This window comes from Mauremys reevesii, unplaced genomic scaffold (assembly GCF_016161935.1).
Source record: "Mauremys reevesii isolate NIE-2019 unplaced genomic scaffold, ASM1616193v1 Contig139, whole genome shotgun sequence".
NCBI lineage: Eukaryota > Metazoa > Chordata > Testudines > Geoemydidae > Mauremys > Mauremys reevesii.
Genome location: NW_024100759.1, coordinates 94919 through 117574, shown reverse-complemented (window position 1 = coordinate 117574; position 22656 = coordinate 94919). Strand labels below are relative to the sequence as shown.

The 22656-nt window shown below is 55.8% G+C and overlaps 10 non-coding genes across 10 annotated transcripts; 6 read left to right on the top strand and 4 right to left on the bottom strand.

The window, feature by feature from the left end:
• The first annotated feature begins 975 nt into the window (after positions 1–975).
• On the top strand, positions 976–1047 carry TRNAM-CAU. Its single transcript has one exon. It is a non-coding gene; the product is annotated as a tRNA-Met (tRNA).
• A 2385-nt stretch (positions 1048–3432) lies between these two features.
• On the top strand, positions 3433–3504 carry TRNAM-CAU. The gene has a single exon. It is a non-coding gene; the product is annotated as a tRNA-Met (tRNA).
• Positions 3505–4268: 764 nt separating this feature from the next.
• TRNAN-GUU lies at positions 4269–4342 on the bottom strand. Its single transcript has one exon. It is a non-coding gene; the product is annotated as a tRNA-Asn (tRNA).
• Positions 4343–5897: 1555 nt separating this feature from the next.
• Positions 5898–5969, top strand: TRNAM-CAU. The gene has a single exon. It is a non-coding gene; the product is annotated as a tRNA-Met (tRNA).
• Positions 5970–6727: 758 nt separating this feature from the next.
• On the bottom strand, positions 6728–6801 carry TRNAN-GUU. The gene has a single exon. It is a non-coding gene; the product is annotated as a tRNA-Asn (tRNA).
• A 2408-nt stretch (positions 6802–9209) lies between these two features.
• TRNAN-GUU lies at positions 9210–9283 on the bottom strand. The gene has a single exon. It is a non-coding gene; the product is annotated as a tRNA-Asn (tRNA).
• Positions 9284–10850: 1567 nt separating this feature from the next.
• TRNAM-CAU lies at positions 10851–10922 on the top strand. The gene has a single exon. It is a non-coding gene; the product is annotated as a tRNA-Met (tRNA).
• A 2403-nt stretch (positions 10923–13325) lies between these two features.
• On the top strand, positions 13326–13397 carry TRNAM-CAU. Its single transcript has one exon. It is a non-coding gene; the product is annotated as a tRNA-Met (tRNA).
• Positions 13398–14162: 765 nt separating this feature from the next.
• On the bottom strand, positions 14163–14236 carry TRNAN-GUU. The gene has a single exon. It is a non-coding gene; the product is annotated as a tRNA-Asn (tRNA).
• Positions 14237–14990: 754 nt separating this feature from the next.
• On the top strand, positions 14991–15084 carry TRNAI-UAU. The gene is made up of 2 exons: positions 14991–15028; positions 15049–15084. It is a non-coding gene; the product is annotated as a tRNA-Ile (tRNA).
• Positions 15085–22656: the final 7572 nt, after the last annotated feature.

Genomic DNA, 22656 nt, shown 5'->3' with positions numbered 1-22656 from the left:
TCAGGCGAGGGTGACGCTCTCAGGCCTCAAATGCCAGGTACAGTTACTCTGTCCTTGATCCAAAATCAACAGGAAAATACACTGGATTACTCCTGCCCCAATAACAAAGAGACTGGGGATCCCGCAGCAGCTGAAATGACCGTTTGGACAAGCACTCCCATCATGCAATCCGGGGTGGGTGTTACCATGCAAATGACATCAGCCCCAAAAGGCCTTGACGACAGATCACCAACAGATGGCAGGGTTGACTTCATACTGACCCTGCTTCAACTAGATTGTGGCAAAGATTCCCAAACACCGAACGTTAAAACTCACCTAACGCGGGTCAATCCATCCTCATCGTCGTAATCGCTCGTTATACTCCACACCTGAACGTAGCCCTCATATGGACAACATACCCTCCTAACTCAGTGGCTGTACGTTAACCTTTACCCCAGTCAGGCTATTGCAGATTATGTATTTTTATGCCACCCCATTTTAAACCGAACTTTGCACCCTTGGGTAAGCTGTACGTTGTTCCTGAGCACCAGAAACTTCTACGCCAAAACTCTGTACCGTAGACTTTTTTTCTTTGAACTTCATCTTAATAAAATGTTGACTTTTGTTCGAGATCCCAGCTCCTCTTCCTTTGCAAGGCGTGTGCGTTCGCTCCGCATTTTACTCTGCTAATACGGCGGGGGGTGATTGAGCCAGAGGTGCTTGCCTGCTGCAGACATGGATCCAAGGCTGAACCTCGTCCCCCACAAGCGTAACTGAAAACAGTTTAAGAAGTGCTCCCGTCTCTGGCACTCAGCTACCTAGCTCCCAATGGGGTCCAAACCCCAAATAGATCCTTTTACCCTGTAGAAGCTAGCTGTAAAATCCTGTAACCAGGGCAGCTGCCTAGTAGCCTGCGCATCTGCCTGCCAGAGCGAGGGTGTAAGGCACTAATCCGGATAGTGGCAGCTAGGTGGCAGGGGGAGAGTGTGAAGAAGCAGCAGAGTGGCGCAGCGGGAGCGTGCTGGGCCCATAACCCAGAGGTCGATGGATCGAAACCATCCTCTGCTACGTGTGCGCTTGTTTCTTTTCCCTCTGGGCCTTCAAGCGAGCGGGTGACCAGCAGAGCCCCAAGAGCCTAGGCCATGAGGCAAGAGGTGGCTGAGGCGAAGTGGCGGCCTGCCAGGGAGCTCTCTGGCTGCCTGGGCTGAAGGCAAGAGGCAGGCCTGGGCGTGGCGAGGGCCTCCTGTCCAGGAATGGTGCTGCAGTGCTTCCTGGTCCCCTTTTCCCACCCACACCGGCAGGCGGCTGCTGCGGAGAACACGAGGGAGGCTCTGGGGCGCTAGGCAGCGCTGTGTGTGTGGCTGTCAGGAAAGAGCCGAGGCTCCCGACTGACCTGCCATTGACTCGTGGCTCTACGCGCTGTCAGCCGGGCGGGCGGGCCAGGCCGCTGGACGTGACTCAGGCTTGGGCCGCATGGCCGTGCTTTCCTGACGAGGCATGAGGCAGGCCAAGAGCTTTGCACAGCGTACAGGGAAGTGGGAGGAGGTGTCTTTGAGCCGGCCTGTCTCCTCCGCTTCTCCCTTGCCGCTTGGGCGGAGGCGGAAGGAGCGAATGTTCCCGGCTGAAAGTTTTGTGCTCGGCTTTGAGGATTAAGCCTGAGCCTCCGGCACGGCTGCTGGCAGATGGGTTTCTGAATGGCATCCAGCCTGCTCTTTGGACCACCAGCTGAAAGCACTGAGGCCAAGAGGCAGCAAAATGGGACCTTTGAGGCTCCCCCCACAGGCCTCAGGGAAGCAAGGAAGTAGCACGGGCTTAGCGCCGTCCTGGGTGGGCTCGAACCACCATCCTTTCGGGTTAACAGCCGAACGCGCTGACCCATTGCGCCACAGAGACATGGAGGGGCAAGGCTGTATTGAGCACAAAAGCCCGGAATCAGCTCAGGGTACGGTATAGCACATGCATGCAGTGGTTAGCCAAGCAACAGCAAGGAACTGGACTGCTATGGAAGGAAACTTCTGCGGAAGGAACCGAAAAGAGCACCGGGCTGTGGTACAGTGCTCATACACTTTCTTTGGCCTGTTTTGCTGCAAGAGTTGGCAGAGTGAGATTGTTGGTCAGTGGGTGGGTTTATGCAAATCCTGGACTCTTGGACGGGGCGGGGGCACACGACTTCTGTGGCACATGCACCACCTCTGCAACTAACGTTTGCTACCTCACTCCTAACAACACACCTTTTACCTCTCAGGGCCAAAATACACCGTGAAAGAGACCTAACGGCATAAGCTTAGGTGAGCAACTGCAGCACTAACAACAATTTGAAGAGATTCAAAACCACCTCTGCCTCTGTCTTTCCACACCAGGGACAGCAGAAAGGACATCAGCAGGACCTGCAAGAGACCAACAAACATCCATTTCTACCTCCCTCCATGCGCTGCCGTTAGGAACCCCTACCCTTAATGGTGAGTACTTTTCAGGCGAGGGTGACGCTCTCAGGCCTCAAATGCCAGGTACAGTTACTCTGTCCTTGATCCAAAATCAACAGGAAAATACACTGGATTACTCCTGCCCCAATAACAAAGAGACTGGGGATCCCGCAGCAGCTGAAATGACCGTTTGGACAAGCACTCCCATCATGCAATCCGGGGTGGGTGTTACCATGCAAATGACATCAGCCCCAAAAGGCCTTGACGACAGATCACCAACAGATGGCAGGGTTGACTTCATACTGACCCTGCTTCAACTAGATTGTGGCAAAGATTCCCAAACACCGAACGTTAAAACTCACCTAACGCGGGTCAATCCATCCTCATCGTCGTAACCGCTCGTTATACTCCACACATGAACGTAGACCTCATATGGACAACATACCCTCCTAACTCAGTGGCTGTACGTTAACCTTTACCCCAGTCAGGCTATTGCAGATTATGTATTTTTTATGCCACCCCATTTTAAACCGAACTTTGCACCCCTTGGGTAAGCTGTACGTTGTTCCCTGAGCACCAGAAACTTCTACGCCGAAACTCTGTACCGTAGACTTTTTTTTTCTTTGAACTTCATCTTAATAAAATGTTGACTTTTGTTCGAGATCCCAGCTCCTCTTCCTTTGCAAGGCGTGTGCGTTCGCTCCGCGTTTTACTCTGCTAATACGGCGGGGGGTGATTGAGCCAGAGGTGCTTGCCTGCTGCAGACATGGATCCAAGGCTGAACCTCGTCCCCCACAAGCGTAACTGAAAACAGTTTAAGAAGTGCTCCCGTCTCTGGCACTCAGCTACCCAGCTCCCAATGGGGTCCAAACCCCAAATAGATCCTTTTTACCCTGTAGAAGCTAGCTGTAAAATCCTGTAACCAGGGCAGCTGCCTAGTAGCCTGCGCATCTGCCTGCCAGAGCGAGGGTGTGTAAGGCACTAATCCGGATAGTGGCAGCTAGGTGGCAGGGGGAGAGTGTGAAGAAGCAGCAGAGTGGCGCAGCGGGAGCGTGCTGGGCCCATAACCCAGAGGTCGATGGATCGAAACCATCCTCTGCTACGTGTGCGCTTGTTTCTTTCCCTCTGGGCCTTCAAGCGAGCGGGTGACCAGCAGAGCCCCAAGAGCCTAGGCCATGAGGCAAGAGGTGGCTGAGGCGAAGTGGCGGCCTGCCAGGGAGCTCCCTGGCACCTCTGGCTGCCTGGGCTGAAGGCAAGAGGCAGGCCTGGGCGTGGCGAGGGCCTCCTGTCCAGGAATGGTGCTGCAGTGCTTCCTGGTCCCCTTTTCCCACCCACACCGGCAGGCGGCTGCTGCGGGAGAACACGAGGGAGGCTCTGGGGGCGCTAGGCAGCGCTGTGTGTGTGGCTGTCAGGGGAAAGAGCCGAGGCTCCCGACTCGACCTGCCATTGACTCGCGTGGCTCTACGCGCTGTCAGCCGGGGCGGGGCGGGCCAGGCCGCGGACGTGACTCAGGCTTGGGCCGCATGGCCGTGCTTTCCTGACGAGGCATGAGGCAGGCCAAGAGCTTTGCACAGCGTACAGGGAAGTGGGAGGGAGGTGTCTTTGAGCCGCCTGTCTCTCCGCTTCTCCCTTGCCGCTTGGGCGGAGGCGGGAAGGAGCGAAATGTTCCCGGCTGAAAGTTTTGTGCTCGGTTTTGAGGATTAAGCCTGAGCCTCCGCACGGCTGCTGGCAGATGGGTTTCTGAATGGCATCCAGCCTGCTCTTTGGACCACCAGCTGAAAGCACTGAGGCCAAGAGGCAGCAAAATGGGACCTTTGAGGCTCCCACAGGCCTCAGGGAAGCAAGGAAGTAGCACGGGCTTAGCGTCGTCCCTGGGTGGGCTCGAACCACCATCCTTTCGGTTAACAGCCGAACGCGCTGACCCATTGCGCCACAGAGACATGGAGGGGCAAGGCTGTATTGAGCACAAAAGCCCGGAATCAGCTCAGGGTACGGTATAGCACATGCATGCAGTGGTTAGCCAAGCAACAGCACGGAACTGGACTGCTATGGAAGGAAACTTCTGCGGCAAGGAACCGAAAAGAGCACCGGGCTGTGGTACAGTGCTCGCATACACTTTCTTTGGCCTGTTTTGCTGCAAGAGTTAGCAGAGTGAGATTGTTGGTCAGTGGGTGGGTTTATGCAAATCCTGGACTCTTGGACGGGGCGGGGGGGCACACGATTTCTGTGGCACAGGCACCACCTCTGCAACTAACGTTTGCTACCTCACTCCTAACAACACACCTTTACCTCTCAGGGCCAAAATACACCGTGAAAGAGACCTAACGGCATAAGCTTAGGTGAGCAACTGCAGCACTAACAACAATTTGAAGAGATTCAAAACCGCCTCTGCCTTTCCACACCAGGGACAGCAGAAAGGACATCAGCAGCACCTGCAAGAGACCAACAAACATCCATTTCTACCTCCTCCATGCGCTGCCGTTAGGAACCCCTACCCTTAATGGTGAGTACTTTTCAGGCGAGGGTGACGCTCTCAGGCCTCAAATGCCAGGTACAGTTACTCTGTCCTTGATCCAAAATCAACAGGAAAATACACTGGATTACTCCTGCCCCAATAACAAAGAGACTGGGGATCCCGCAGCAGCTGAAATGACCGTTTGGACAAGCACTCCCATCATGCAATCCGGGGTGGGTGTTACCATGCAAATGACATCAGCCCCAAAAGGCCTTGACGACAGATCACCAACAGATGGCAGGGTTGACTTCATACTGACCCTGCTTCAACTAGATTGTGGCAAAGATTCCCAAACACCGAACGTTAAAACTCACCTAACGCGGGTCAATCCATCCTCATCGTCAGAATCGCTCGTTATACTCCACACCTGAACGTAGCCCTCATATGGACAACATACCCTCCTAACTCAGTGGCTGTACGTTAACCTTTACCCCAGTCACGGCTATTGCAGATTATGTATTTTTTATGCCACCCCATTTTAAACCGAACTTTGCACCCCTTGGGTAAGCTGTACGTTGTTCCCTGAGCACCAGAAACTTCTACGCCGAAACTCTGTACCGTAGACTTTTTTTTTCTTTGAACTTCATCTTAATAAAATGTTGACTTTTGTTCGAGATCCCAGCTCCTCTTCCTTTGCAAGGCGTGTGCGTTCGCTCCGCGTTTTACTCTGCTAATACGGCGGGGGGTGATTGAGCCAGAGGTGCTTGCCTGCTGCAGACATGGATCCAAGGCTGAACCTCGTCCCCACAAGCGTAACTGAAAACAGTTTAAGAAGTGCTCCCGTCTCTGGCACTCAGCTACCCAGCTCCCAATGGGGTCCAAACCCCAAATAGATCCTTTTTACCCTGTAGAAGCTAGCTGTAAAATCCTGTAACCAGGGCAGCTGCCTAGTAGCCTGCGCATCTGCCTGCCAGAGCGAGGGTGTAAGGCACTAATCCGGATAGTGGCAGCTAGGTGGCAGGGGGAGAGTGTGAAGAAGCAGCAGAGTGGCGCAGCGGGAGCGTGCTGGGCCCATAACCCAGAGGTCGATGGATCGAAACCATCCTCTGCTACGTGTGCGCTTGTTTCTTTTCCCTCTGGGCCTTCAAGCGAGCGGGTGACCAGCAGAGCCCCAAGAGCCTAGGCCATGAGGCAAGAGGTGGCTGAGGCGAAGTGGCGGCCTGCCAGGGAGCTCTCTGGCTGCCTGGGCTGAAGGCAAGAGGCAGGCCTGGGCGTGGCGAGGGCCTCCTGTCCAGGAATGGTGCTGCAGTGCTTCCTGGTCCCCTTTTCCCACCCACACCGGCAGGCGGCTGCTGCGGGAGAACACGAGGGAGGCTCTGGGGGCGCTAGGCAGCGCTGTGTGTGTGGCTGTCAGGGGAAAGAGCCGAGGCTCCCGACTCGACCTGCCATTGACTCGCGTGGCTCACGCGCTGTCAGCCGGGCGGGCGGGCCAGGCCGCGGACGTGACTCAGGCTTGGGCCGCATGGCCGTGCTTTCCTGACGAGGCATGAGGCAGGCCAAGAGCTTTGCACAGCGTACAGGGAAGTGGGAGGAGGTGTCTTGAGCCGGCCTGTCTCTCCGCTTCTCCCTTGCCGCTTGGGCGGAGGCGGGAAGGGAGCGAAATGTTCCCGGCTGAAAGTTTTTGTGCTCGGCTTTGAGGATTAAGCCTGAGCCTCCGGCACGGCTGCTGGCAGATGGGTTTCTGAATGGCATCCAGCCTGCTCTTTGGACCACCAGCTGAAAGCACTGAGGCCAAGAGGCAGCAAAATGGGACCTTTGAGGCTCCCCCCACAGGCCTCAGGGAAGCAAGGAAGTAGCACGGGCTTAGCGTCGTCCCTGGGTGGGCTCGAACCACCATCCTTTCGGTTAACAGCCGAACGCGCTGACCCATTGCGCCACAGAGACATGGAGGGGCAAGGCTGTATTGAGCACAAAAGCCCGGAATCAGCTCAGGGTACGGTATAGCACATGCATGCAGTGGTTAGCCAAGCAACAGCAAGGAACTGGACTGCTATGGAAGGAAACTTCTGCGGGAAGGAACCGAAAAGAGCACCGGGGCTGTGGTACAGTGCTCGCATACACTTTCTTTGGCCTGTTTTGCTGCAAGAGTTGGCAGAGTGAGATTGTTGGTCAGTGGGTGGGTTTATGCAAATCCTGGACTCTTGGACGGGGGCGGGGGGGCACACGACTTCTGTGGCACATGCACCACCTCTGCAACTAACGTTTGCTACCTCACTCCCTAACAACACACCTTTTACCTCTCAGGGCCAAAATACACCGTGAAAGAGACCTAACGGCATAAGCTTAGGGTGAGCAACTGCAGCACTAACAACAATTTGAAGAGATTCAAAACCACCTCTGCCTCTGTCTTTCCACACCAGGGACAGCAGAAAGGACATCAGCAGGACCTGCAAGAGACCAACAAACATCCATTTCTACCTCCCTCCATGCGCTGCCGTTAGGAACCCCTACCCCTTAATGGTGAGTACTTTTCAGGCGAGGGTGACGCTCTCAGGCCTCAAATGCCAGGTACAGTTACTCTGTCCTTGATCCAAAATCAACAGGAAAATACACTGGATTACTCCTGCCCCAATAACAAAGAGACTGGGGATCCCGCAGCAGCTGAAATGACCGTTTGGACAAGCACTCCCATCATGCAATCCGGGGTGGGTGTTACCATGCAAATGACATCAGCCCCAAAAGGCCTTGACGACAGATCACCAACAGATGGCAGGGTTGACTTCATACTGACCCTGCTTCAACTAGATTGTGGCAAAGATTCCCAAACACCGAACGTTAAAACTCACCTAACGCTGGTCAATCCATCCTCATCGTCAGAACCGCTCGTTATACTCCACACCTGAACGTAGCCCTCATATGGACAACATACCCTCCTAACTCAGTGGCTGTACGTTAACCTTTACCCCAGTCAGGGCTATTGCAGATTATGTATTTTTTATGCCACCCCATTTTAAACCGAACTTTGCACCCCTTGGGTAAGCTGTACGTTGTTCCCTGAGCACCAGAAACTTCTACGCCGAAACTCTGTACCGTAGACTTTTTTTTTCTTTGAACTTCATCTTAATAAAATGTTGACTTTTGTTCGAGATCCCAGCTCCTCTTCCTTTGCAAGGCGTGTGCGTTCGCTCCGCATTTTACTCTGCTAATACGGCGGGGGGTGATTGAGCCAGAGGTGCTTGCCTGCTGCAGACATGGATCCAAGGCTGAACCTCGTCCCCCACAAGCGTAACTGAAAACAGTTTAAGAAGTGCTCCCGTCTCTGGCACTCAGCTACCCAGCTCCCAATGGGGTCCAAACCCCAAATAGATCCTTGTTACCCTGTAGAAGCTCGCTGTAAAATCCTGTAACCAGGGCAGCTGCCTAGCCTGCGCATCTGCCTGCCAGAGCGAGGGTGTAAGGCACTAATCCGGATAGTGGCAGCTAGGTGGCAGGGGAGAGTGTGAAGAAGCAGCAGAGTGGCGCAGCGGAGCGTGCTGGGCCCATAACCCAGAGGTCGATGGATCGAAACCATCCTCTGCTACGTGTGCGCTTGTTTCTTTTCCTCTGGGCCTTCAAGCGAGCGGGTGACCAGCAGAGCCCCAAGAGCCTAGGCCATGAGGCAAGAGGTGGCTGAGGCGAAGTGGCGGCCTGCCAGGGAGCTCCCTGGCACCTCTGGCTGCCTGGGCTGAAGGCAAGAGGCAGGCCTGGGCGTGGCGAGGGCCTCCTGTCCAGGAATGGTGCTGCAGTGCTTCCTGGTCCCCTTTTCCCACCCACACCGGCAGGCGGCTGCTGCGGGAGAACACGAGGGAGGCTCTGGGGGCGCTAGGCAGCGCTGTGTGTGTGGCTGTCAGGGGAAAGAGCCGAGGCTCCCGACTCGACCTGCCATTGACTCGCGTGGCTCTACGCGCTGTCAGCCGGGGCGGGGCGGGCCAGGCCGCGGATGTGACTCAGGCTTGGGCCGCATGGCCGTGCTTTCCTGACGAGGCATGAGGCAGGCCAAGAGCTTTGCATAGCGTACAGGGAAGTGGGAGGGAGGTGTCTTTGAGCCGGCCTGTCTCCTCCGCTTCTCCCTTGCCGCTTGGGCGGAGGCGGGAAGGGAGCGAAATGTTCCCGGCTGAAAGTTTTTGTGCTCGGCTTTGAGGATTAAGCCTGAGCCTCCGGCACGGCTGCTGGCAGATGGGTTTCTGAATGGCATCCAGCCTGCTCTTTGGACCACCAGCTGAAAGCACTGAGGCCAAGAGGCAGCAAAATGGGACCTTTGAGGCTCCCCCCACAGGCCTCAGGGAAGCAAGGAAGTAGCACAGGCTTAGCGTCGTCCCTGGGTGGGCTCGAACCACCATCCTTTCGGTTAACAGCCGAACGCGCTGACCCATTGCGCCACAGAGACATGGAAGGGCAAGGCTGTATTGAGCACAATAGCCCGGAATCAGCTCAGGGTACGGTATAGCACATGCATGCAGTGGTTAGCCAAGCAACAGCAAGGAACTGGACTGCTATGGAAGGAAACTTCTGCGGGAAGGAACCGAAAGAGCACCGGGCTGTGGTACAGTGCTCGCATACACTTTCTTTGGCCTGTTTTGCTGCAAGAGTTAGCAGAGTGAGATTGTTGGTCAGTGGGTGGGTTTATGCAAATCCTGGACTCTTGGATGGGGGCGGGGGGGGGGGCACACGATTTCTGTGGCACATGCACCACCGCTGCAACTAACGTTTGCTACCTCACTCCCTAACAACACACCTTTTACCTCTCAGGGCCAAAATACACCGTGAAAGAGACCTAACGGCATAAGCTTAGGGTGAGCAACTGCAGCACTAACAACAATTTGAAGAGATTCAAAACCGCCTCTGCCTCTCCACACGAGGGACAGCAGAAAGGACATCAGCAGCACCTGCAAGAGACCAACAAACATCCATTTCTACCTCCCTCCATGCGCTGCCGTTAGGAACCCCTACCCCTTAATGGGGAGTACTTTTCAGGCGAGGGTGACGCTCTCAGGCCTCAAATGCCAGGTACAGTTACTCTGTCCTTGATCCAAAATCAACAGGAAAATACACTGGATTACTCCTGCCCCAATAACAAAGAGACTGGGGATCCCGCAGCAGCTGAAATGACCGTTTGGACAAGCACTCCCATCATGCAATCCGGGGTGGGTGTTACCATGCAAATGACATCAGCCCCAAAAGGCCTTGACGACAGATCACCAACAGATGGCAGGGTTGACTTCATACTGACCCTGCTTCAACTAGATTGTGGCAAAGATTCCCAAACACCGAACGTTAAAACTCACCTAACGCGGGTCAATCCATCCTCATCGTCGTAACCTCGTTATACTCCACACCTGAACGTAGCCCTCATATGGACAACATACCCTCCTAACTCAGTGGCTGTACGTTAACCTTTTACCCCCAGTCAGGGCTATTGCAGATTATGTATTTTTTACGCCACCCCATTTTAAACCGAACTTTGCACCCCTTGGGTAAGCTGTACGTTGTTCCCTGAGCACCAGAAACTTCTACGCCGAAACTCTGTACCGTACACTTTTTTTTTCTTTGATCTTCATCTTAATAAAATGTTGACTTTTGTTCGAGATCCCAGCTCCTCTTCCTTTGCAAGGCGTGTGCGTTCGCTCCGCGTTTTACTCTGCTAATACGGCGGGGGGCGATTGAGCCAGAGGTGCTTGCCTGCTGCAGACATGGATCCAAGGCTGAACCTCGTCCCCCACAAGCGTAACTGAAAACAGTTTAAGAAGTGCTCCCGTCTCTGGCACTCAGCTACCCAGCTCCCAATGGGGTCCAAACCCCAAATAGATCCTTTTTACCCTGTAGAAGCTAGCTGTAAAATCCTGTAACCAGGGCAGCTGCCTAGTAGCCTGCGCATCTGCCTGCCAGAGCGAGGGCGTGTAAGGCACTAATCCGGATAGTGGCAGCTAGGTGGCAGGGGGAGAGTGTGAAGAAGCAGCAGAGTGGCGCAGCGGGAGCGTGCTGGGCCCATAACCCAGAGGTCGATGGATCGAAACCATCCTCTGCTACGTGTGTGCTTGTTTCTTTTCCCTCTGGGCCTTCAAGCGAGCGGGTGACCAGCAGAGCCCCAAGAGCCTAGGCCATGAGGCAAGAGGTGGCTGAGGCGAAGTGGCCTGCCAGGGAGCTCCCTGGCACCTCTGGCTGCCTGGGCTGAAGGCAAGAGGCAGGCCTGGGCGTGGCGAGGGCCTCCTGTCCAGGAATGGTGCTGCAGTGCTTCCTGGTCCCCTTTTCCCACCCACACCGGCAGGCGGCTGCTGCGGGAGAACACGAGGGAGGCTCTGGGGGCGCTAGGCAGCGCTGTGTGTGTGGCTGTCAGGGGAAAGAGCCGAGGCTCCCGACTCGACCTGCCATTGACTCGCGTGGCTCTGCGCGCTGTCAGCCGGGGCGGGGCGGGCCAGGCCGCGGACGTGACTCAGGCTTGGGCCGCATGGCCGTGCTTTCCTGACGAGGCATGAGGCAGGCCAAGAGCTTTGCACAGCGTACAGGGAAGTGGGAGGGAGGTGTCTTTGAGCCGGCCTGTCTCCTCCGCTTCTCCCTTGCCGCTTGGGCGGAGGCGGGAAGGGAGCGAAATGTTCCCGGCTGAAAGTTTTTGTGCTCGGCTTTGAGGATTAAGCCTGAGCCTCCGGCACAGCTGCTGGCAGATGGGTTTCTGAATGGCATCCAGCCTGCTCTTTGGACCACCAGCTGAAAGCACTGAGGCCAAGAGGCAGCAAAATGGGACCTTTGAGGCTCCCCCCACAGGCCTCAGGGAAGCAAGGAAGTAGCACGGGCTTAGCGTCGTCCCTGGGTGGGCTCGAACCACCATCCTTTCGGTTAACAGCCGAACGCGCTGACCCATTGCGCCAAGGCTGTATTGAGCACAAAAGCCCGGAATCAGCTCAGGGTGTGGTATAGCACATGCATGCAGTGGTTAGCCAAGCAACAGCAAGGAACTGGACTGCTATGGAAGGAAAGTTCTGTGGGAAGGAACCGAAAAGAGCACCGGGGCTGTGGTACAGTGCTCGCATACACTTTCTTTGGCCTGTTTTGCTGCAAGAGTTAGCAGAGCGAGATTGTTAGTCACAGGTCAGTGGGTGGGTTTATGCAAATCCTGGACTCTTGGACAGGGGCCAGGGGGGCACACGACTTCTGTGGCACATGCACCACCTCTGCAACTAACGTTTGCTACCTCACTCCCTAACAACACACCTTTTACCTCTCAGGGCCAAAATACACCGTGAAAGAGATCTAACGGCATAAGCTTAGGGTGAGCAACTGCAGCACTAACAACAATTTGAAGAGATTCAAAACCGCCTCCGCTTCTGTCTTTCCACACCAGGGACAGCAGAAGGGACATCAACAGCACCTGCAAGAGACCAACAAACATCCATTTCTACCTCCCTCCATGCACTGCCGTTAGGAACCCCTACCCCTTAATGGTGAGTACTTTTCAGGCGAGGGTGACGCTCTCAGGCCTCAAATGCCAGGTACAGTTACTCTGTCCTTGATCCAAAATCAACAGGAAAATACACTGGATTACTCCTGCCCCAATAACAAAGAGACTGGGGATCCCGCAGCAGCTGAAATGACCGTTTGGACAAGCACTCCCATCATGCAATCCGGGGTGGGTGTTACCATGCAAATGACATCAGCCCCAAAAGGCCTTGACGACAGATCACCAACAGATGGCAGGGTTGACTTCATACTGACCCTGCTTCAACTAGATTGTGGCAAAGATTCCCAAACACCGAACGTTAAAACTCACCTAACGCTGGTCAATCCATCCTCATCGTCAGAACGCTCGTTACTCCACACCTGAACGTAGCCCTCATATGGACAACATACCCTCCTAACTCAGTGGCTGTACGTTAACCTTTTACCCCCAGTCAGGGCTATTGCAGATTATGTATTTTTTACGCCACCCCATTTTAAACCGAACTTTGCACCCCTTGCGTAAGCTGTACGTTGTTCCCTGAGCACCAGAAACTTCTACGCCGAAACTCTGTACCGCATAATTTTTTTCTTTGATCTTCATCTTAATAAAATGTTGACTTTTGTTCGAGATCCCAGCTCCTCTTCCTTTGCAAGGCGTGTGCGTTCGCTCCGCGTTTTACTCTGCTAATACGGCGGGGGGCGATTGAGCCAGAGGTGCTTGCCTGCTGCAGACATGGATCCAAGGCTGAATCTCATTCCCCAACACGCGTAACTGAAAACAGTTTAAGAATTGCTCCCGTCTCTGGCACTCAGCTACCCAGCTCCCAATGGGGTCCAAACCCCAAATAGATCCTTTTTACCCTGTAGAAGCTAGCTGTAAAATCCTGTAACCAGGGCAGCTGCCTAGTAGCCTGCGCATCTGCCTGCCAGAGCGAGGGCGTGTAAGGCACTAATCCGGATAGTGGCAGCTAGGTGGCAGGGGGAGAGTGTGAAGAAGCAGCAGAGTGGCGCAGCGGGAGCGTGCTGGGCCCATAACCCAGAGGTCGATGGATCGAAACCATCCTCTGCTACGTGTGCTTGTTTCTTTTCCTCTGGGCCTTCAAGCGAGCGGGTGACCAGCAGAGCCCCAAGAGCCTAGGCCATGAGGCAAGAGGTGGCTGAGGCGAAGTGGCGGCCTGCCAGGAGCTCCTGGCACCTCTGGCTGCCTGGGCTGAAGGCAAGAGGCAGGCCTGGGCGTGGCGAGGGCCTCCTGTCCAGGAATGGTGCTGCAGTGCTTCCTGGTCCCCTTTTCCCACCCACACCGGCAGGCGGCTGCGGGAGAACACGAGGGAGGCTCTGGGGGCGCTAGGCAGCGCTGTGTGTGTGGCTGTCAGGGGAAAGAGCCGAGGCTCCCGACTCGACCTGCCATTGACTCGCGTGGCTCTGCGCGCTGTCAGCCGGGGCGGGGCGGGCCAGGCCGCGGACGTGACTCAGGCTTGGGCCGCATGGCCGTGCTTTCCTGACGAGGCATGAGGCAGGCCAAGAGCTTTGCACAGCGTACAGGGAAGTGGGAGGGAGGTGTCTTTGAGCCGGCCTGTCTCCTCCGCTTCTCCCTTGCCGCTTGGGCGGAGGCGGGAAGGGAGCGAAATGTTCCCGGCTGAAAGTTTTTGTGCTCGGCTTTGAGGATTAAGCCTGAGCCTCCGGCACAGCTGCTGGCAGATGGGTTTCTGAATGGCATCCAGCCTGCTCTTTGGACCACCAGCTGAAAGCACTGAGGCCAAGAGGCAGCAAAATGGGACCTTTGAGGCTCCCCCCACAGGCCTCAGGGAAGCAAGGAAGTAGCACGGGCTTAGCGTCGTCCCTGGGTGGGATCGAACCACCATCCTTTCGGTTAACAGCCGAACGCGCTGACCCATTGCGCCACAGAGACATGGAGGGGCAAGGCTATATTGAGCACAAAAGCCCGGAATCAGCTCAGGGTGCGGTATAGCACATGCATGTAGTGGATAGACAAGCAACAGCAAGGAACTGGACTGCTATGGAGGGTTTTTTGCCCCACTTGCCCCCCCCCGGGTGTCCCTGCCTAAAAGTGGTGGCCACCAGAGCCCAAGCAGTAGCCCCACCCCTTCCACTTGAGGCCACGCCCCTGCACCACCCCCTCCCCAAGGCCCCGCTCCTACACTGCCTCATAGCCCAAGATCCTTCCTCCCGCTCACTGCTCTCCGTCCCCTCCCCACCCTCACTCACCCTTACGGTCTTTACAAAGTGGCAAGGCAGAGCCCTCCCAATTTTTAAAGTCCTGGGGTGTTGTTCCCCCCTGTTCCGGCCCTGCACTTCACACAGCTCTCCCTGATTTCAGCTGTTAGTGAGGGAGCCTCACTGCTAGCGCAGACTGGGCAGTTCCTTGCTTGAGAGACACTGTCCCAAAGCAGGACTAATGGTTAGAGCTGGTTATCAGTGATTTCAGATCTGTTGGGCTGCAGCAAGACTCTCCATTGAGTCTTAATCAGCTCTGTTATTACACAGGGAAGAACAAAAGGGTCAAATGGTGCCTGGAACCCTTAAGAAGAATCCACCCCACCGAGTACAACACTTGTCGCTACCTGCTCTTAGCTCCACTGAGAATGTTTTGGGGTCACCCCTCGCCTGTATCAACCTAGGGGTTTTAGAGACTCACATCAGGTGCTCCAGTGGCGCAATTGGTTAGCGCACAGTACTTATAGGGCAGTGCTGAGAGGAGCTATGCTGAGGTTGTGAGTTCAAACCTCACCTAGAGCACTGGTTTTCATTAACCACATGGCATCACCCCCTCATTTGCCCCTGTGGAAAGTAGACTTCCAGCCCTGGGGACACTGAGGAGGGGAGGAATCAAAAATGCCCCCTTCAATTATTACCTCCTCTCCAGAGCGCAGATGAGAATCTACCATCCTTTCTCCCCCACCAGCCCCTGTGCCAGGATCCCTCAAGCAGAGCCTGGAGTCCTGCCCATCCTTGACCCCTGAGCCTGGAGGGAGAGGAGCAAGGAGCCATTGTCAGAGGGCTTTCCCTTCCCCTGCCCACTTCCCTGGCTCTTGTCACGCAGGCAGCAAGCAGCAAAAGACCAGAAGTCGGAAGCGCAGACAAAGGGATGTTTACTGGGGTTAGTTTCCAAGCAGGCAGATTCCGAAGCCCTTCACACCAGTCGGGCTTATCTCTATAGACCGACAGAGTCTGTTCCCCAGTGTCCCCTTTCCCAGCTCTGACACCACAGAGCGTTTACCCCACATCCCTACAGACAATTCTTTCCTGGGTGTCTGGCTGCTGAGTCCTGCCCACATGCTAAGGGTTTAGCTGATCGCCATATTTGGGGTCGGGAAGGAATTTTCCTCCAGGGCAGGTTGGCAGAGACCCTTGGGGGGTTTCACCTTCCTCTGCAGCATGGGGCACGGGTCACTTGCTGGAGGATTCTCTGACCTTGAAGTATTTAAACAACGAGTTGAGGACTTCGCTAGCTCAGACATAGGCCAGGGGTTTGTTACAGGAGTGGGTGGGTGAGAGTCTGTGGCCTGCGTTGTGCAGGAGGTCAGACTAGACGATCACAATGGTCCCTTCTGACCTTAAAGTCGATGAGTCTATGAGCTCTGACACTGCAGAGTGTTTACCCCACATCCCCCTTCCCAGCTGTGACACTGCAAAGCCTTGTCTGTGTCCCTGTTCCCTATTCCCATCCCCCCGTTAGCATGATTCCAATTTCCTCTTCCACTTCCTGTCTGACCCCAGTTTATACAGTAATATTCTCAGCTAGACCTTAACCAGTCATTGTAACTAACCAATTCTAACCTATTGTAACAGAATTCTCTAACCAATTACATCCCACTCCCCTAATTAACTTACACCCAGCAAAATTAATTCTGCAGCAGACAGAAACAATTAGCGAACCAGACAGATTGACAATAGAAAAGTGGGGGCCAGAAAGCTAAACCCTACAGAAATGAGGGTTTCACAACCACAACCATTGAGAAGGGATTTCTTGCCAGACCGGATGCTCCCTTAAGATCTGTTTCGTTATCTGGTGGTGATGGGCACTATCGGGACAGGATCGTCTTCCTAACAGCCCAACCCCACCTTAGTTCAGTGTGACGGGTTTGGGAGGTGAGGATGGGACGGTTCACTTCCCAGCTTATGTCTGCCCCTGCTGCTTAGCCAAAGGCCTTCGCCTACAAACAAGGCTCAGACTCTCCGAGGGAGAGAAGGCCCAGACGCAGGCAGACTGGGATTTTGGGTCTTTCTTTTATAGCCCTGTCACTAGCTAAGTGATAAAAATACACCTGAGTTCTTAAAGTCTAGGCCTGTACAGGCAGCCTGAATATCTCTAGTCTAACAGCCATCGGTCCCTGTGGGAAAATGATCTATTCAGGGTTGTCCCTAGACATTTTGGTGCCCTATACGGCACCCCCGTCCCCCAGCCCGAGCTGGCAGAGCGGAGCAGGCTGGGGCCAGGTCACTCCACTTCCCGCTGCCCAGTAATTGCAGGGCAGGCCCGACCCCACACTCACGGGGCGTCGGGAAGTGGAGTGATCCGGCCCCAGCCTGCTGCACTCTGCTCCCAGCCTTGGAAGTTGGGGGGGAAACGCCCCCCCAGCACTCACCAGTGGCACGGCTGGGAGCTAGTGGAGCAGAGCAGGCTGGGGCCAGGTTGTTCCACTTCCCACCGCCCAGTGAGTGCCGGGTGCGCCTGATCCCTCCTGCCGTCCACCGGGGTGTAGCTCAGGGGAAGGGGCGGAGTGGGGGGGGATGGGGTGGAACAGGGGTGGGAAGAGGGGGGTGGGGGCAGACCAGGGGTGGGGGCTGTGGGGAAGAGGTGGAGCAGGGGCAGGGGCAGCTTTCCTGGCTGGCTCAGCCAGCGGGGGGATGGAGTTCGCCGCTGGAGCAGTACGCAGCTGCGCAGGGCACCGGGAAATTTGGGGCAATTTGGTGCCTCCACATCCCTTAACCAGGCAGCGTCCCTGTGGTGTGGGCTGTCTGCATAGGCCCTTTCTCAATCTTTCTCACCCTCTTGTCTCCAGTCTCCTGTGTCTCTGCTTTCTAAGCACAGACTCACTCTGGCTGTTCAGAGGAGGGGACGACCATGCCTATGCGTGGCCAGCAGACAGCGACAAAGACCCCCAGCAAGCCTGCTCCCTGCCATGCCAAACACCCACTGAAGGCCACCCACAGACCAGCATGCAGGGCGGCTGCTGATGCTCTGTGGCCAACATTAGAAGATGGTAGGAAAGCAGGGCCAGCCCCCCCGGTGGGGCCTCTTACTGTTCCCACTCCAGGTGCTCACTTTGGCAGTGGGGCAGGAGATTTTACCCCAAGAGGCTTTTCCCCAGCTGGCGAGAAGCAGAGAAACAGCCAGGCTCCCAAGGTGCTATGTAGCAACCCCCCTCCAGCACAGGGACAGGCGCACACTTGGAAGAGGGAAACTGCTCCACACACTAGCCCGGGCAGCCGCCCAGTTTCTTTGGCAAGTCAGGAAGGGCAAAGGTGAGACTGGAAGCACCTGGGGCTCATGCCCCAGCCTTTGTGACACCCACCCCCCAACTCCTTCCCGGGGCTCTAGCTGAAGCCAGAGCATTGGCCTGAGTGACCAAAAAGAGGTTCTAGCCCTGAAGGGAGCAGGACGTTCAGCCCAAAGGTAAAACTGCACAAGCACAAAGTGACTTGAACTCTCAACTGCCTGATTGAAAGTCAGACACCTTACCCATTAGGCCACGTGGTCACACTAGAAAACACTCTCCAAGTACTTCTTTAGAGAAGACGGACACTGTGTTTCTCAGGTCATCTACTGAGGGGGGTTGAGACTCTCTGGGCACAAGAAGTCGAGTTCCCAGCGAGATGTGAGACTTAATTCTCTGGAGCCAGGTGCAGGGCTTTGGCAGGGAGGCTTAGGTACGGGGGACTGGGGTGCAGCGGATGGACCGGCTGTCTAGGTGCGGAGATTTAGTTGCACTGAGGCACAGGAGGGAGGAGGAATCCCGCTTATGGTCAGTGGCTGTGCAGAAAAAAGGGTGTTGATTCCCCCATCCTAAATGGGCTGGTTGGCTTGACTCTTCTCTCTGCTGCAGAGCATGGTGGGGACTGCAGCTCACCCCTCGTGGGGCAGGAGAGCACAGATGCAAGGTGCTGGGCTCAAATGCACCTGGAGGGCAGCTCCGGTGGGGTGGGGCAGGGCCTGTGGTTTACGTTCTGCGTTGCCTGGTGCTGGGCCATTGCACAATCCCCAGCCACGCCGCACAGCGCACCCCAAGAGGGGGCAGGGGGCCAAGCAGATGATCCAGCATGAGGGGGAGAGGATGTGTGGTTGGGGGAAGAAAGGCCTGTGGCTGCACTGGGGGAGTGCAGAGCAGGGGTGACACCCCAGAAACCTGCAGCAAAGGGATGGACAGGTGGGGTGGGTGGATAGAAAAGGCAGTGAGCCTAAAAGGGGAGTGGGGGTCAGAACAGGGAGGGGGCTGGGTACCAGGACCTCTGGATTCTATTCCTGGCTCTGGGAGCAGAGGTGGGTCTAGAGGTGGGAGCAGGGGGACTGGGAGCATCTTCCTAATTCACAGGGTAGTTCTCGTCCCAGCTCGTGCGAGGGCGGGAAGCGCCACCAGCCCCATTTCCTGGATAGGAGAAGAGAGGCTGAGTGATGTGCCCAAGGACACTCGGGAAGTCTGTGGCAGAGCACAACATGTTTCTCCCCCTCCCCCGCCGGGGTCTGGCCTATTAGTGGGTGGTGCAGGGGCGGGGTCTCAGGAGAAGGAGCAGTGGGAGGGCGGGGTCTCAGGGCAATGTGAGGGCGGGGTCTCGGGTGAATGGGTGGTGCAGGGGTGGGGTCATAGGGGCAGTGTGGGGGCGGGGACTCAGGGGGAAATGGGCAGTGTGGCACTGGGGACTTGGGGGAAGAGGTGCTGTGAGGGCAGGGTCTCGGGGCAAAGGGGAAGCATGTGGGTGGGGTCTCGGGGGAAGGGGCGATGCAGGGGCAGGGATTAGAGGGAACAGGTGCTGCAGGGGTGGGGTCTAGTGGGAATGTGAGGGCAGGGTCCCAGGTGAATGGGCAGTGCAGGCGCAGGGTCCCAGGGGAAGGGGCGGTGCAGGGCGGGGTCCCAGGGGAAGGGGCGGGGCAGGGGCGGGGGCCCAGGGGGGAAGGGGCGGTGCAGGGGCGGGGTCTCAGGGGAAGGGGTGGTGCAGGCATGCGGTTCCAGGGGAAGGGGCGGTGCAGGGGCGGGGTCTCGAGGAGAAAGGGAAGCTCAAGGGTGGGAACTCGGGAAGGGGCCATGTGGGGTGGGTCCTTGGGGAAAGGGTGCAGGGGTGTATTGGGGGCAATGTGGGAGTGGGGAGTCGGGGAAGGGGCAGAGTGAGGGTGGGGTGCTGGGGAAAAGGGGCAGTGTGAGGGTGGTGCCTTGGAGGAAGGGACGGGCGGGGCAGGACTTCAGGAAAGGGGCGGGATTAGGGGAACAGGCGATGTGAGGGGGACCTCGGGGTTAGGGGCAGCGTGAGGGCAGGACCTCGGGGGTGGGGCAGGTCTTTGGGGAAAGGGCAGAGTGAGGGGGCAGGAGCAGGGCTTTGGGGCGGGGCGGGGCAGGACCTCAGGGAAGGGGGCAGGGGCAGGGCTTTGGGGAAAGGGGTTTGGCAGGGGCAGGGCTTTGGGGAAGGGCACAGCGGGGGGGCAGGGCTTTGGGGGAAGGGTGGAGCGAGGGGGGCGGGGGCAGGGCTTTGGGCTTTGACCTGCCCTCCAGCTGAGCCACCACTGAAAATTGAAAAACAAAACAGTAGAACCGTAAAAGGCTTCAAAGCCCACCAGGACCAACCCCGCTTCTAATACGGCAGAAAAGCCGCACTTCTCCTGACTAGGTAGGGACGTCCTATTGCCCCACAAGAAGTGGAAGGCCATCGTGTTTGGTTTCAGCAGCACTCGTGGAGCAGGGGGAAATACCTGGCTGAGGAAATTCCCCACAGATGGGTCTTGAGCATGACAACCTTGTAGGTAATGACAAAGTCCACTTACGGCACCGGCTGAGCCACTCCTCACAGGCCAGCAACCATTTCTCCCGGTTCGCGTTCCTCACCTCGTCCCCAACCGAATGCTAGAAGGCCCAGCCATCAACCTGCCCACTCTTGCAGCCCTCCTCTTCCGCCCTGACTGATAGGGGGGAGCATTGAGCCTCCCTCCCTTAGGCCCTTCAGCATCCCTGGGGAAGACCAACGCCACCCAAGTGACTTTGGGCCAGTAGGTGAACCAACAGGGCTGCCTGCTAGGCCAGGCTGCAGCCCAGCTTCAGGACTCACAGGAAATGGAGCTCGTATCCCTACCTACAGGACTCCAGGCACGGCCAGGCTTCTGGATCAAACGTCCCCTCTTGTGCTCAAGTCACAACAGCTAGCGGGTGAAAGACAGGCTTTCATGGCATTGGAGAAAGCAAGACAGAGCCTTGGAAGACCCAGCAGGGTTTGTGGCACAGGAATTGTCCTCAGATCCCACCGAGACTTCAGCTCAGATTGCAGGATTCAAAGTCCCGAGTGCTGCCCTTACACCATGGGACCAATAGGGAACCCCCAGACCTCTGCTGAGCTCTGGTGTGTATGACCCTGTGCGGGCAGCCCTGCCTTTGCTCACCAAGTTGTCATGCAGCAGTTTGCTGCACCTCCCAGAGGCCTTTCTTAATCCAGCCTGAGAGGCCAGTGGGCATGTGAGGAAGTTTCCCCTTCAGTCCCAGGCAGTACATGGCCCTTCCTAGTGAAAGGTGAATTCCTGGGGGAAAAAAGTGATTCAAATAACATCCTGGAGAGATGCCTTCATCAGTTCTGGGGGAAATATCCAACAGGGAGAGGTTACTTTTCACCTGACCAGGGACAGCAAAACAAAATCACAAACAAAGCAACACAAAACAAAGCAAAACAAAATCACAAACAGAAATGTCATTGGAAATACAAAAATAAAAAAGGAAAATTCAATTCCCATCACTTTATCATGTCTGGGCCATTCCTGTATCGAGAGCACCCGCGAAGGTCCCTGTGTGCTTACGAGAAACGTGAAGGAACTCATACCACAGCCTGAACATGAAACTCAACTGCTCCCAAGTGCCGCAGTAAAACCCTTTCCCTGCTGTGACGTTGCACTCCATAGGATTTTATGAATATATGCTAATGAGTGTGAATATGATGTAACTGGAACATGCTTCATGCAAAATGTCTCTTGTGCAGTATCATTACAAAGCTTATAATCTACTGTGTGTGTTCATCCTATTTGTATGACTCGATCATTCTTGTATCTGAAACTAGAAATATGAACTATAACTCTGTGGTCCTGTTGTAATGATGCAAAGTGAGGGCCATTAATAGTGGTTTGGACTCTTGATGGCTCCCATTAACCAGGACAATTGACTGGAGATGGCTCTGTCCTGCACCATCTGTGAGTCAGGCCAGGAAGAATGAAGGCTTGGGGGTCTCACAGGACATGTGACCATGTTACCTGGTACAGGAATCCATCTTAAACCTGGGGCTTTTCCCCAGGAGAGAGACAAAAGATTCCTGCCTTGTACCAAAGCTGTATAAGGGGGTGGAACAGAACAAAGGTGGCTGCAGTCATGAGACATCCCCTAGCTACCACCTGAGCTGGAACAAGGGCTATACCAGGTGAAAAGGTTGGTCCCAGACAAGTGTAACCCTTCTGCCCCTCTGAGCTGGCAGCAACAAGGGCCGGGTTCAGTATCCAGGGGTTCCGTTTCAATAACACAATGCAAAACTGGCTCGAGCCCCCACCCAGTGACCTGGGACAATTACCTACCACCCCCCCCCCCGGGCGCCTCTAGGAGGCAATACTTCTCCACTCGCAAGCACAGAGTCCGAGTGTAGCAAAATCCTTTTAATAAAGGAGGGAAACAATGCGGCATCACGTTGGAGAGACACCACAACCAGGACTATACACAAACCATAAGCAAAAAAACCCACCTCCAAGCACATTTGGCACTGTCCTTTCCCCCTTAGAGTCTTACGTCCAATCACCCCAAAGTCCAACAACCCAAGAGTCTCTGTCTCTGGTCAGTGCCACCCCAGAGTTCAAAAGTTTATCTGCAGAGTTTTACCCCCCCCCCCCAGCCTGGGTGGAAATGGTGGGGGCACACACAGGGTGTTAAGGGCACCTTACATGGGCCAGGGCCGACTGCCCCGCTTCTCCGTGGAGTTCTGCTGCAGCCTTCACCACAACTGGCTCCACTCCACCAGCTGTGCCGCTCCTCCAGCCAACCCGTGAACCGCATCAGCCGTCCCCGAGAACTGCGCCACACTGCTCACTGTTCCACAGGCTGCGCCAACGTGCTGCAGACTGCTCCGCTCTGCCAGCTG